This window comes from Amphiprion ocellaris, chromosome 12 (genome assembly GCF_022539595.1).
Source record: "Amphiprion ocellaris isolate individual 3 ecotype Okinawa chromosome 12, ASM2253959v1, whole genome shotgun sequence".
NCBI classification, from domain to species: domain Eukaryota; kingdom Metazoa; phylum Chordata; class Actinopteri; family Pomacentridae; genus Amphiprion; species Amphiprion ocellaris.
In genome coordinates this window covers 5,012,943-5,028,700 of record NC_072777.1, presented here as the reverse complement: position 1 = coordinate 5,028,700, position 15,758 = coordinate 5,012,943, and the positions used below count along the sequence as shown (strand labels likewise).

Sequence of the window (15,758 nt, the reverse complement as noted above, 5' to 3'; positions counted from 1 at the left end):
CAATGTGATCTAAATCTGCCAATACTGTATCAATATATTAATGTTATACTGCAGCACTTTGGCATTCTATTAGCACACGGTTTGATGAACTTCTGATAAAAAACGTGCACACCGTATGTTGGTCTCCTGTCTCCGCTGCTTTAACATGTTTCATGCAGCCCGACAACCGATGAGTTTTAAAATAAGAATGCCTCTTATTTCCAGATATTTTTGTCAAGACTAGAATGGATAGTACAGCAGGAATCTCATTTTATAGACGAAGTTGTCCCATTGTTTATTTTCTGGTCAGTAGGTAAGGGGTCCTGAAAGGTCACGCCTACAAAACACCTGTCTCAGAAACGCTGTAACCACCATTTCATAGGAACACCAGTTGATCTTGAACACCTGATAAAAACTACACGTCATCACACGTCACATGACGCTCTGAGGAAGACTGCAGACGCGGTTGATACATGTAAGCAAGGTAAAACCGTCTTTTCCTTACGTAGTTGTCGGTTAAAAAGTAACACTATTCTAAACTAAGAAACGACAAAATTAACATAATCCATCTATCACGCGGTTTTGTCTTCTTCATGTCAAAATAACGTGCACACCGTGTGCTAGTCTCCTGTCTCCGCTACTTTAACTTGTTTTAACAGTAATCAGTGATCACAGCTCCACTGGTTCCATCTGCGCTCGCGTAGTTTCTTTCATGTAGCCCGACAACCTGTGAGTTTTAAAATGAGAACGCCTCTTATTTTCAGATCATTTTGTCAAGATCAAAATGAATAAAACGGCAGAAATCTAATTTAATAGACAAAGTTATCCCGTTGTTTATTTCCTGGTTAGTTGGTAAGGCGTCCTGAAAAGCCACGCCTACCAAACACCTGTCACAGAACCGCTGGTGTCACCAGTTAATCGGAACACCGGTGGAAGTCTCAGGATCTTTTTTTTTTTTTTTTTTTTTTTTTCTTTTAAGAAATTCAAAATGACTGTCTTACTGCGTCCAGACAGAAAGCTTTTTTTTTGCCTTTGCCATCAGGAGGTCATGACAGTGTGAATACCTGACAGGAAATGACATGGAATCCAAATGTTTGCACACATTTTGGCTTTTAAAGGCTGTGGTCTTAAACTTTTGATCAGCTGGCAAAAGCATGTTTGAGTTTAAATGCAGTTTTCAATAAATTGTTTGCTCAATTTTTTTCTCACTCCCATTTCTTCGTTTTGCGTTTTGAAGCTCTACTCTGAACCTTCTTAAGATCCAACAGTGCAAAATCAAATGATTGGGATTGTATACCAGCTATCTTTCCATCAGTCGTCGTGTTCTGACATTTGTTCCTGTTTCTTATCTGCATGCACAACAGTCTGTTCCTGGTATCTTTTACAGCTCTGTTACTCTGTCAGTGATTCCCTGACCCACCCAGGGAACCTTTAAGTTACACTGTCAGATCCTTATTGAGAATGTTATTCACAGCTTAAATCAGCTGTGTTAGTTTCATCTCTCTAACAAAATGTAAGATAATATTCTGATGTAGAACGTCTCCAGAGCTGCCGAGGTAACATGGCACCTGTTAGATCATTGGACCAGCTGCCATGACAGGTTCTGACAGGATGCAGCGAACTTTGAATAGAGAAACTCATTTCTGATCACCTCTTTTAACCAATATTTTATTTCTGCAGGATGAATGTGCATCTTCCAAATAAAGGAAAATGTTCTAATTTTTTTGTTATTCATAAGGGAGTCAAAGCAAGAAGGTGCTGCAGGTTAGTTATTTCGGATAATCAAGTCCAATAAAGATGCTTTTTGATGCATTTCAGAGTGATGGCAGCTTGCAGACACAGAGGACCAGTGACGGAGAAGAAGCTGAGGATTTTCTATGTTTCTGCACAAACGCAGTTAGCAGAGATCTGTACTGATGGGAAGAAGCTGAGTAAGTAGAACTTTGATTGATTGCAGTCTGTAAGGTTCCTCCTTCATCACCAACAAGCACAAACATGAGGCACAGTGGCTTTATAACAAAGTCTGCAAACAGAGAGAAATTTTCTTTCAGAGGACACAGACACCACATCAGACTGAGGACTGGCCATTTCATCTAATACTGTTTAGTGAGACTCAGTTTGTTGTTTGGACTCAGTGGTGAAGCTGTAACCCCCAGAAACTGCTGATAGGAAGTCTGAAGTGAGTGTAAACGTTAGTTGGAAGCTCGACCTGATTGAGGCTGGTGAGCTTTGGAAGCAGCCTTTTAGTTGGCCAGGAGTCAGTGTGAGACTGAGATGGTAATTTAACTTCTGGACAGCAGAGGGAGTTATTGCAGTTCTAATTAAAGCAGCAGTTGGCGCTGCAGCGACTTCGGCTTGAAGTAGAGGAAGAACTAGAAACCATAAAACGGAGAACTAAAGAGGGAAATCCTGAGGAGCAGCAGCACCATTTGGAGCTTTACTTTTTAAAGGACCTCATCCAAAATCTGCCATAAAAATATCCTATATGTTAAAGGGATTTTTTTTACAGTGTGGTACTAATACTATCACTAATAATTACCACCAGTCTTTTCCTGGAAGTCGTCTGATAATACTCCTTTAAGCTGACTACAGACTAAACGCTTCATTCGTGGAACATTTGCATCGATAGACTCTACAATATCCTCATGTTTCCTGAACGCCTCACATGCAGACTATGGAAGATGCTGCTGGGTTCTCAGACAGGTGGATGACCAAAAATGACTTTGAAAGAAATGCTGCTGTAAGGTGTTCTAATGTCAGATTTACCCAAACTGACACTAGGTCATTTTATCTACATAGTCTGTTTTCTATGAGCAGATTTTTTTACAACTGGAGGTGTATGTCAACTGCATTCAGTTTAATAGCTGGTAACTATCAACTTGACAAAATGTGAGTTTGCCAAGGCCACTGAAACGTACCGTAAGAAGATGGTGGGCTTTGATCTAAACATTGTCTCTGTCTCATCTAGGATCCACACCTCTTGCCTGTAGTTTGTTTCCTTACTTGTTTCTCACCAGTGGTACTGACACACATGCCTCATTCATCCATCCACCACCAACACTACTGACACCTGGATTCCTCACACCTCAAGCTTATCACTGTTTGTCCTGGTGTTCCTTTTGAAATTAAACATAGATATGCATCTTAAACTTGTTTAACCTCTTTGTCACTGGCTGTGAGCTAGCTTGTGACCCCCAGATATCTCATAAATCAAAAAATGAACCAGTATCACTTGTTAATAAAAATATATACAACATTGCAACATTGCACTGCTTCAATCATGCAGACTGGCGGTAAATTGCAAAGTAAACTATGCAGCTGTTTTCACAGCAGTAATTAGGATTTTTTTTGTCATGTCTGTTGGATCTTTACAGGGTAAAAGATAATGACACCTCAAGAAGTCCTTCTGAGGATTTTGGAAGATTTGGGAGAAGAGGAGTTTGAAAAATTCAAATGGTTCTTGAACCAGGAAGAAGTCTTACAAGACTTCAAATCAATCCCAAAGTCTCGACTGGAGAAGGCTAATAGGATCAACACTGTGGATCAAATGTTCAACAAATACTGTAGAAACACCATTAAAGTCAATGAGAAGGTTTTAATGAAGATGAATAAAATTGATCTGGTGAGGAACATATCAAGAACCATCAAAGAACCTACAGGTAAGTCAGGTGAAGGTTAAAAGTGGGATGTTCCAGATATACCAAGGAGAATACATAGATGTTAGAATGAATTATTAGCATGATACATCTGGCATAAGCAACAATAGGACCAAAAAAAATCTACAGTCGCAGCAAAAACAATTAATACAAATATTTCTTGTGAAATTGCAGCCGACAAATGAGATCTGACAAAATCTGGGGAAAACACATTATCCACCTGGGAATCAGTGGTTTGAATCTGCCAATTTTTTCTGACCTAATTCTTCATGTCTCCACACACAGGAAACACGTTACTGAACAAAACCTGCCGATGTGTGCCGCTGCAGTATGTGTTAGCATTAGCCACGGAGAAACAAAATATGAGAGAGTTCAGCAAAATATTCCCTGAATTGTGACTGATTTGTACGCTCCTGGCTGCTCCTGCTGGTTTGGATTATTGGACTCAGCTGCACTGTCACAGCTGCGGCTGATTACTCATCAGCAGCTCGTCCTTCCCCTCGTTGCCAGATCACAGCGCTTGTTGCGTGAGGCACTTCCGCTCACGGCGGTCCACACGAGTCCGTACCAGCGCGTCATCCCGGATGCCGTTCCGCTGAGCCTGCCGGTAAGCTCCGCCGTGTTGGCTCTCGAGAGTTAGCCCCTTTAACTATTCATGTTCGGATTTCTGTCTGGCAGTTGAGCTTCCCTCCTGCCATCACATGTGCGCCTTCCGTTCGCCTTAAGGAACTCTGAATATTTCCATGTAGTTTTGGTTCCCTCCTGCCCGGACTCCTGTCCTAGCTGGGTTTTTGTGTTCTGCCTTGCTTATTGTGAGATTTAATAAATTCACTTGATTACCCAGACCTGTCCAGCCTTGTGTGTGTTTGCCTGCACTGTGGGTTCAGAACTCTGCTGCTGCGTGACAACGGGATGGACTGATTAATGGCTTAACCTGTGAGGAAACGGTACATTAACCTCTTCCTGCCATTGAAGTGATCGACTGATGCATGTGAATGTGTTGGAAAATAGTGGGAAGGAGTTCAGCAAAAACATCAAATGTGTTCTCTATTTGTGTTTTTTTTTTAATGGATTGTGCAACTGCTCTACCTCTGTATAACCTTTCTCTCTGTTATAGTGTGAGTGCAATGAGCATTTTTTCACTAATCTAATAACAAATCTACTTTTCTCTTTGAAACAAAAAAGCTTTTTTTTTAAACTTCCGTACGGGGCTGTTTTTTATGTTAAGCAGAACCCTATTTAAAATCTAAAAAACACTATGACATTTAACATTCGTCTACTGCCCTACATTAGTCGTGTCAATATTAAATTATCTCATCAAGAAGGCTTTTGCTGTTTTCTGTGGTGGCTTTGTTTACTGCTTCTGTTTATGGTTACAGCAAGTGAAATTAGCCTGCAAGCAATGAACAAAAACTACAGCTGTCTGTCTTCCAGATAAATGGCTTGCTCGTGGTTTTGCGTCTAATAAAGTAAGATTTGTACTGTAAAAAACATTTTTCCTGAACAATTCAAGAGCTCATTTACTGCTCATGTAATGTTGTTTGTAGACATGGGATTTTCCCAGGCATTTCATATAAACTTTCATTCTAACTATTGAATCATAAGATATTATTTCCCACCACTGTGCGTGATGCTTGGCACTAGTCATATGCCCTGTGCAGGGTTTGTGTTGAATTTACTCTTTTCATTTTTACACTAGAATCTGGCTCTTTTAACTCCCAGTTGTTACATTTACAAGCAGCTTCCTCTGACAGTACACTTTAGAGTACATTACTGAGGCCGAGTTGAACATCTCAGACGGTTTATTTAGGTCTCCAGATAGAATGTCACAGTGTCAGTGCCACAAAAACCACCAACCTCTGACCAAGAGCGGCTCCGATTGGCTGTTTCCATGTGCAGTGGAGTTCCCCTCCTATCTGGTTTTCTGTTTTGCAATGGACCAGATTGGGAGGAAGAAGACCTGTGCTCTTGCTCTGCTCCTGGCCAGCATCACCTGCATGCTCATCATTGTGGTTCCAGTTATACCTACACAGATTCTTGGAAAGAGACGCTATCTGTATTGCGGTGTTAGCCTTCCTAAATATGCACTCACAGTCTTCCAAGAATTCACCTTTTCTATCTTTGTTGCATATTTAGCTGCTCCCAACACAATTTTTAGTTCCTACTCACCTCCAGTTTAGATGATCTGGCCACAGAAATCAACCCCTCATGTTAAATGTAGACAAACTATCCTTCAAGGATTTCCATTTTGCATTGCGATTTGTCAAATCCTGGTTTCTTAGCTGTATATGAGAGACAAGGCAGAAACAGGAATAGGTTAAGTGTCATAAAGGGTTATTTTGTAAATGTATTTTCTGTCAATTCTCAGTCAGTTTGGATTGTAAGTCTTGAGCTTTTAGTCCTGACGGCTACCAGACTGCTGCTGTTGAACTGTGTTTTGTGCTCTGACCCACATTAATACCGCTTAGGGTTGAGCTGGCAAACAGCTGGTACTTAATGTCCAAGCCAGTATGACCTTTGACATTGGGAACCATGCTGAACGGAGTGTTTAACAAATGCAAATGCAGCAACTTGGTTATCTTTTTCCTTTCCATGATCTGTGTTTCTCTCTACAGGCCTCTGCAGGAAGACAAAACTTAACGTAGCTGCTTCTGCGGACTTCCAGAGTACAAGTCTGTTTTTGTTAATCCACATGGACAGATGTATCTCACCTTGACCAACATTCCAGGGTTTCTAAATGCACAAGAGAATCTCAGTGGATTAAATCCCTTATAACTAAGTACAATACATGAGCTTGCTTTTGGGGCAGAACTGATATACAACAGACACTCGCCTACTTTTACTATCCAATAAGAAAGAAAATCTCAGTTTTTATTGTGGCATCTTACTTTATCAAGCTTTTGCTTTTGAATGTTGTTAGTCTGCATAACAGTGCTGCATTTTATTGGTAAGGGAGGTGGAACAATGCTTTTAAGGCCTAATTTCTGTAAATATTATAGTGGGTTTACATACACTACAGGCCAAAAGTTTGGAAGCAGATCAAAACTGTACAAAAAAATCATAGTTTCATTGGTATGCTTTGCAACAAGATAAATGTGATTGTTATATAAAGAGTCACTCATCAGAATAGATTTTTACTATAATCAGGTATTTGTATCTGTACTCTTGTTTCTTTCTAGACATTTCTGTGGTAGTTCTAGAGATATGGACGTATTTGCATTTTTTTGGGATTTCTCTTTGCAAACTCTCAAAACCCAATGAGCCAAAGTGAATAATGCAAACTGATTTTTTTTTTTTTTTTAACTTTTGCACTGAAGTTGTGACTCTTGCAAATCTTCTCAACTCTAAAACTAATTGCTTCTTTTCTTTTGTTAACATTTATTTAGAAATTGCCTGGTAAGTTCAATGTATAACTAAAGGTAAACTGAGGAAAGTCTGATCATGCAGTAAATACATCCCAAAATCCATAGAATTTGCAGTTTTTAAAAAAAATTATTTTTACCTTTTTAAGAAAGATATTGTGAACAGAAACTTGAGGCTGCTTCCAAACTTCTGGCCTGTAGTGTACCCGTACCTTTGTTTTGTAAATTACAAAATTGGGCAACTATAGCCAAGGGTTTTGCTAAACTTTGAGCCAACCCTGATGTCTGCACAGGCTGGGGGGAAAAAAAATCACTTTTGCCACAGCTTACCACTTATAAAAAATAACATTTACCACTGTTCGAACACAAAGACAGAAAACTGTTTCCATAACACACGATGGGTATATTATTTACAGAATAAAAGATAAAAAATACATCATTTCCATGACTGACATCAAAATAAAGATTTTTGGACTTGAGGCAAATGATTAAATAACTCAGTTGGATGCAGTTACCTCACATGGCCTCCCTCTTGTCTCTGGGTATATTTTGGCCAGGTGCTGCTGTCTGCATCAATCCCGTCATAGAAGCAGGCTGAGTTATAGTTCTGCAGGCAAGATAAGCACTGGAGCTCTGCAAATCATAACTCACTTTCCAAAAAATATAAAACAAAACACGTGATGTAAGCAGTATACTATAATATATAAATACAGTCCCATATGGTATGTAACAGGAGATGCAATACTTCATTGTACTGTAACTGTGCTGTTAACAAACACATGCAATTCCCACATAAACATATGAAATAATTGCATGCACAAATATACACTCCACTCATTTTCTGTACTCTTTGACTATATATTTTGTATCTATTGGTGTAAGGGGGACTTAAGACAGTGAATATTTGTCAGTCCATATTTTTTGAACACTGTTTATAAGACGGAGGAGTTTTGTGTCGGCCTCTTGAAACTGAGTTTTTCCTACAGTGATAAATTTGACTGCAGCCTCGTTGAGTTCCGCTATCTCATTCCCTACACCTCCTAATGCAACCCAGTCTTTAATTTGGAAAAAATTCTCATCATGAAACAGAGCGCTGTGTTGTCTTAAGATAAGATTCTCTCGGTACAACTTTTTCCCCTCCTTCACAACAAATTATGCGCAAAACCATAAACCAAAGCTGCTGGTTGTACTTCAAACATGGACAAATGTCAAATATTAGTTTAAATGTTGTATTGTCTTTCTGTTTTTGCTATGTTTTGGTGGCACCTCATGTCTCCCTATTTCTGCAGGACATGGAGGCCCTGGTTATCGCTCTTTGCATGACAGGAAAGTTTGCTGTTGCGATTGCCTTTGGTCTCTTCTTCCTGTATGCCTGTGAGCGTTACCCAGTCATCATCAGGTGAGGATTAACACAATCGAAATATAGACGAGAGAGCACAGCACAAGTGATCTGTCTTTTTATGATTAGATTTTATTATAATTTATAACTTAAAATCCTATCATTTATCAGGGTATTTTGGTCCTAAACCCCAGAGGAAGAAACACTTCGACAGCTGGAAATGCCCATTTGTTAAAACTACAATTATAAGCTTCAGTATATAATTTGCAGAACCCAAAGAACAGTTTCTATAAATTACATATTGTTACTCCGCCAAGGAACGTGGCGGAGTTAGGTGATGATTGGCGTACGTTTGTCTGTCCATCTGTTATTCCATCTGTGTGCAACATTACCCAAAAACAGACCAACGGATTTGGATGAAATTTTCAGGGAAGGTCAGAAATGACACAAGGACCACCTCACTAGATTTTGGCAATGATGCGGCTTATAGTCTGGATACATGGCTTTGTGAAAGATTTCTGTATCATTGCGAGATAGCGACACAGCATCACTGTAACTATGACAACAAGTGAACACTATGTCAGCTGCCTGCTGACGATCACATGATTGTGATCCTACTACAAATCCACCACTGTGGACTTATCGGGACTTATCTGTCGGAAATGATACAAGGAACAACTGATTAAATTGTTGGGGTGTTTCTGAGTCCCATTAATTCCCACCGCCTGCTACATATTTAGATCACGTGATTCGGCATCCGTACATAACGTAAACATAACACAGGCCTGTACTCAGCGCAAGGTAATTTTGTTTGTGGGTTCACCTATACGACATGGACACAATCTATGTTGCCGTGATTTCTGATCATCAGTAACTAATAAACAAATGCTGCATTTGTGACAATGCCATATGGGGGAATGAACAGCCTTGAGTGCTTTTCTTGTTATACAAATTAACCATGAAATAAACCAGTAAGAAATAAAGTAATACATTTATTGCAGCCAGTGCAGAGATCAGCAATTATGGCCACTCTTAACTGACTAAATAGATGCATTTGTGCAGAAATTATGAATTCAGCTCACCGTTTTTCATTTTAACTGACTCTAACAGGGAGAGCAATGATTTTGTCCAGAGGAAAAACTGAAATATTTCATAGGTTCTCCAATAGTTATTTCATGGTGTGTATTACAATTAAAATGTTATCTGGCTTGTCTGAGAGTTTACAGCGACTCTGTTAATTCTTGTTAAAAAGGAACTATTTTTTTCGGCCATTAATTAGCTGAATCGCTGACCTGGATTGTTCTTCGTCCAAGTCTCTGGCAGTAGGAAGCGGCAGCATGATGTGTCGTGTTGGCAGCATGGTCGCTCCCTTCTATGTTTACCTGGCTGATGTCTGGATCTACCTCCCTCTGGTGGACACACTCGTGTTTTCTGTCACCTTTGCACCATTTTCCCATTTATCATAATTTATCGACAAGAGTATCCTGGCAACAGAACTAATTGTAACAAATAAATTTTTTCCTCTACTCATCACAACCCCCCTGTGCAGCTCAATGTTGGAATCCTGGCATTTATTATCGGAGCGCTGACAATGCTGCTGCCTGAGACTCTGGGCAAACCTCTAACAACCACCTTGGAAGAGATTGAATCTCTGGGACGGGAGCCCAGCAAGAAGTAGTCTGCTGTGGGCACTAAAGAGTACGAGGAGGGGCTGGAGCTGAACCAACATGAAACCAAAGCCTGAGCTGTACAGGAAAACTAGAGACAGAAACATGGAGAGAAACTTTGGGGGGAAAAAAACAACTGATAAACCTGAAAGAAAAACATCATTGATTTTTTGAATTGTTGGGCGAAAAAAAGAAAAAAAGCTTTTATCACAACCCTTGAAATGACTTACATTTTTTTTTTTTATTGTTGACATTTTGTTCTGCAAAGTGACCAACAGTTCTGAATGTCAAAGGTCCAGAGATCTTGCATAAACTCTTCCGCATTAGTCACAGTGAAGTCACGGCAAATCATGAGTTCAACAGTTGAGCATGTTGTGTGTGGAATTTGTGTATGTGTGTATAACTTGTGTGTCCAAGACCAAGGAAAAAATGAAGGATAAGTTCATATTTTGTCATGTTTTTGTAAGTTTGACCTTCATTTCTTGTTGGTATACTAGCATTGCATTCACCAAACAAGAAAAGCACTGAGAGAGCGCAGTACTCTGCCAAGGCTGCTCAGTTGCTGTATCTTTTCGGATGAAATCTTTAATAGAAAAAAAACCTTGTGTTGAGCACAGGCGTGCATAATGCATGTGTATGTTATGTACGGATACCGAATCGCGGGACCTAAACATGTAGCGGAATTGATGGGACTCAGAAACACACCCACAATTTAATCAAGTGTTCCTTGTGTGATTTCGAATACAGGTATGTCCCGACAGGTCCACAGCGGTCGATTTGCAGCAGGATTGCAGTCATGTGATCGTCAGAAGGCAGCTGATGTAGTGTTCACTTCAAAGAAGTGTCTTTTTAAAAATTTAGTCACCTTTTTGTGTGTGTGTGTGTGTGTGTGTGTGTGTGTGTGTGTGTGTGTGTGTGTGTGTGTGTGTGTGTGTGTGTGTGTGTGTGTGTGTGTGTGTGTGTATTAATGAATAAACTTTGTAAGTCAGTGTTTTAGTTTTTCACATCCTTATATTGTGCATACAATCTCGATGCAGGACGTACTGAAGAGAATCAGGTGATGCTGTATTATTGTGTTTTAGAGTCCAGATGTGATATCCAGATGTTTGGACGAAATGCAGAAATGAACTACAATAGTGGGGAAATGCAAATACCTGCTTCGCATTACGGTAGTGTAGTAGTAGCAGGTTTTTGTTTCATATCAAACTGTAGTGTGGTGCTTTATTCTGAAGGAGAAAAAAAATCATGAAAAGCAGCTGGTGATGTAAACCTGATGACATTAGATCAGCAGGTGATGGAAGCTCAGTAGGTTCTACAATCAACAGTATGGATTTTTTTTTCTATGTCTAGTTTCTTTGTTTATATTTTTTTTTACTTTGCCAAGGAAGGCGGTGGAGTTATGTGATGATCGACGTACGTTTGTCCATCTGTGTGTCTGTCTGTTAGCAACATCACTCAGAAATGGGCTAAGGAATGAACACTACATCAGCTGCCTGCTAACGATCACATGATTGCGACCCTACTATGGTCCGTGTATATATTGGCAATTGGATTTTCCGTTCTGAAACGGGTATTGAAAAAGAAAAAACGAGTGGTTATTTGATTTTTGTTTTAAAATACAAAAATTCAAATTGAAATACAAGGCGTTTTTCCTTTTCATGATCAAAAAGAGATATAAAATATTTTAAAAATGCTTTGATTTTCATATTATATTTAGAATAACAAAAAAGTAAAATCAGTAAGAGACAGAAACGAAAAAAGGTCCGTTTTTTCATATTCTGAGACCGGAAGTGGTCATCAGCAAGTGTGGAGCCAAACGGAGTACGGTGCATAGAGTGTATATAGTTTTTTTCGTTAGTTTTCATGGTCAAAGTGAGAGATCAGGTGGCCGACCTTAAAATAAATCAATATCGATTTTTTTTAATAGAGCGTTAAAGTTTTGCGAAGCGAGGGGGCGGGGTTACTTGATTGACAGTCTGGTCTGGAATGATTGACAGGTCCTATGGAGGAGGCAGCAGAGACTCTGCTTTCCTCCTTTGGATTAATTCTGATATAATAACTGTTGGTTTATTTATCGGTGGAGCAGCAGAACATTTTCCACAGACAGTTTTCCTGCCCCTTGGCTTGTTTTAACCAGTTTTCTACCTTTGGCTGATTCTACCAGCAGACACTGAAAGGACTCTGATAGTTCGGTAAGTTAATGTTTATTTTCGTATCGGTGCCGCTTTTACTGCAGTTTATATGCAGCTTCAGTGTCAGATATAATGTGTGCCATGCACTCCAGATGTTGGTGGAGTTTATTTCTGTGTGTGTTGACCAGAGAAGAAAGTTAGCATAGTAAATATTAGCTTTAATGTTAGCGATGCTAACCGAGCTAGCTGCTCAGTTGTAGTCTGATTAAAGCTAACGTAGCATTAAGCTAACGTAGCATTAAGCTAACGTAGCATCAAGCTAACGATATGTATGTGTTGAGTTTCATGTAAACAGCTGAAGTGTGTTGTGTTAGTGTAATGTGGTACATTTAGTTAATAAAACTGTTCATGGAGACGCTGGTTTCAACGTTTAGAAAACCTAAATGTGATTAAAACAGTGAGGTTAAGGTTCTGTGTTGTCAGTAGTCCTGAATATCTGCTGAGCAATGAAATGTTCATCAGTGATTAATCTTCAGTGTGAAACTTTTACTTTGCTCCTATATTTTTTTAAAATGTAGGTCATTTTAAGGTAAGACATTGAAGGATGGTTTTCTTAGGTTAATGAATTTAAGGTTTAATACACTGAAATCTGTCAATGTTGTGTTTCTTTCAATTTGAAATATCTCGATTTAATTAATACAGCTCAGTCAGTTACATTTTATATTATTAAGAATTCTTATTCAGTTTAACACTAGATGATGTATCAGTTCGTTGAGTATATCAGAGCCAGTTTTTTTCTTTTCAGACTCCGACAGCTGGTCGGTAATAAATGATCATTTACTGATCGGTGCCGGTTGTAATGAACTTTATGTTCAACTTCAGAGTCAGATATAATGTGAGCAGTGAACCCCAGGAGTTGGTGGAGTTTATTTTTGTGTGTTGACGAGAGAAGAGAGTTAGCATCCAGTGAATATTAGCTTTAATGTGAATTAGCGATGCTAACCGAGCTAGCTGACCAGTCCTGATTAGCAGCTAAATGTAGCATCAAGCTAACAATGTTTGTGTGTTTCCTATCAACAGCTGAAATGTGTTGTGTTCCTGTAATGTGGTTCATTAAGTTCATAAAACTGTGGCTGGTTGACGTTAATGTAACGTTCAGGAAACTTAAATGTGATTAAAACGGTAACGTTAATGTTCTAGTTGTCAGTAATCAGCTTTAATTTGACACTAAAACAGACTGTGATAGTTTTAAATGACATCAGTTTCATGAATTTGTTGAAAATTGTCTCATTTGTTGTTGTGATGTTGCTGCTGATTCATTAAAACCAGATGATCTGTGTTGAAGATACGTTTAATTCTAGTATCAGAAGTACAAGAAGGAAAATGGAAGTTTAGTTCTGCTACGTCAAAGATTTCAAGAATAAAATAACTAAATGCGTCTTTATGCTTCAAACCTTATTTTACAATAATGAAATAATCACAGATAATAAAAATATAAATAGCAAAGAAAACCTGAGAGAATAATTTCCTGAAAAGTCTGTGAAGGAAAAGCAGCTTTTTATCCTGAAAGATCAGAATCAGCTCCAACATCTGCATCTGACAGCATCAAATCAACCAGAAAGAAAATGACTTCTTTCTGATCACATCTGTTCCGCTGCTCACAGGCTGCTGCTGCTCACATTCTTCACATTTATTGTCCACTTTTAAAAGTTCAGCAGACAGGTGCTCTGCTTTTTGAAGTGTGACGATGTCATCGGTGATGTGGAGAGTGAAGTTTCCGTTTTACCCACAGCATGCTTGAGGGCAGACGGGTCAGACTTGATGTTTAACATACTGACTGACAGCTCAGATTTACCTGTCTGTAGTTCTGTTTTGATGGGTATTAAACTTTCTTTCAAAGCCGACAGGAGCTGGATCTTTAAAATAACCGCCGTCTCGTTACAGAGTGAAAGTAGCAGTTCCTCCTTAAGGTCAGAGATTGCAGCAACTGCGGGCCTCTTCAAAAGAAGACATAGTGATGATGAAGGCGTTCTGGAGCAGGACCAGAAAGACCACGACCTAAGCAGCTCTTGAGATCTTAGGCAGCGTCTCCCTTCATGTGGGATGTCGAACGGATGTTCACGGCCAGGTCTGTGGTAAATCACTGTACAAAAAACAAAACAGAAAAAAATCTAGACTATAAATCAACATGTAACTAAAGCACTCTGTGTAAAACACCATAGTATAAGATGTAGTTCAGAAAATGTCAAAGTACAGTATACTTTTCAAGAATAACATAGTATGGCCTGTAGTTCATAGTATAGCATGTTGGGGAAAAAAACCCCATAGATTATTATGTGGTTCAAAAAGCACAAAATGATGGGATGTTACCTAAAGTTGTCATGTATGATATGTGGTTCAAAAAATGTCATAATGCAGTATATTGTCAAAATAGTATGTTATTCAAGAAAACATCAGAGTATAATATGTCGTCTAAAAAATACCATAGAATAATATTTCACTGCACAAATAAAAGTATAGTATTTTTTTAAAAACTGTTCAGATTCTTATAAAAGTGGCTAAAAATCAACAAAAAAAACTAAAACAAAAAAAGTCATAGTAATATGTCAAATAAAAAAGCCTATAGTATGGCATGTCGCCCAGCAAACGTCATAGTATAGCATGTCGCTCTAAAAACACCATAGTATAGCCTTTGGTCCAAAAAACGTCATAGTATAGCATGTCGTCCAAAAAACGTCACAGCATAGCATGTCGTCCAAAAAACGTCATAGTATAGCATGTCGTCCAAAAAACGTCATAGTATAGCATGTCGTCCAAAAAACGTCATAGTATAGCATGTCGTCCAAAAAACGTCATAGTTTAGCATGTGGTCCAAAAAACGTCATAGTATAGCATGTCGTCCAAAAAGCGTCATAGTTTAGCATGTAGTCCAAGAAATGTCATAGTTTAGCATGTGGTCCAAAAAATATCATAGTATAGCATGTCGCTCTAAAAACATCATAGTTTAGCATGTCGTCCAAAAAAACGGCATAGTTTAGCACGTTGTCCAAAAAACGTCATAGCATAGCATGTCGTCCAAAAAACATCATAGTATAGCATGTCGCTCAAAAAACGTCATAGTATAGCATGTGGTCCAAAATACATCATAGTATAGTATGTCGTCCAAAAAACGTCATAGTTTAGCATGTCGTCCAAAAAACGTCATAGTAGAGCATGTCATCCAAAAAACGTCATAGCATAGCATGTCGTCCAAAAAACATCATACTATAGCATGTCGCTCTTAAAAACATCATAGTATAGCATGTTGCTCTAAAAATGTCATAGTATAGCATCACTCTAAAAATGTCATATTATAGCATGTCCAAAAACGTCATAGTATAGCATGTCATCCAAAAAAAGTCATAGTATAGCACGTCGTCCAAAAAACGTCATAGTATAGCACGTCGTCCAAGAAATATCATAGAATAGCATGTCGTCCAAAATTTATCATCGAATAGCATGTCGTCCAAAAAATAGCATAGCATAGCATGTCGTCCAAAAAGTATCATAGCATAGCATGTCGTCCAAAAAAAACGTCATAGTATAGCATGTCATCCAAAAAATGTCATAGTATAGCATGTCGT

At 38.7% G+C, this 15,758-nt stretch overlaps 1 long non-coding RNA gene across 6 annotated transcripts; it reads left to right on the top strand.

The window, feature by feature from the left end:
* Positions 1-374: 374 nt before the first annotated feature.
* On the top strand, positions 375-14,192 carry LOC111587173 (uncharacterized). 6 transcript variants are annotated; one of them, XR_008603528.1, is made up of 5 exons: positions 375-463; positions 1,798-1,910; positions 3,354-3,638; positions 6,251-8,396; positions 14,080-14,192. It is a non-coding gene; the product is annotated as an uncharacterized LOC111587173 (long non-coding RNA). The 6 variants fall into 6 exon arrangements; XR_008603531.1 differs by having other exon boundaries at positions 8,287-8,396; positions 8,508-14,184; XR_008603530.1 differs by having other exon boundaries at positions 9,650-14,184.
* Positions 14,193-15,758: the final 1,566 nt, after the last annotated feature.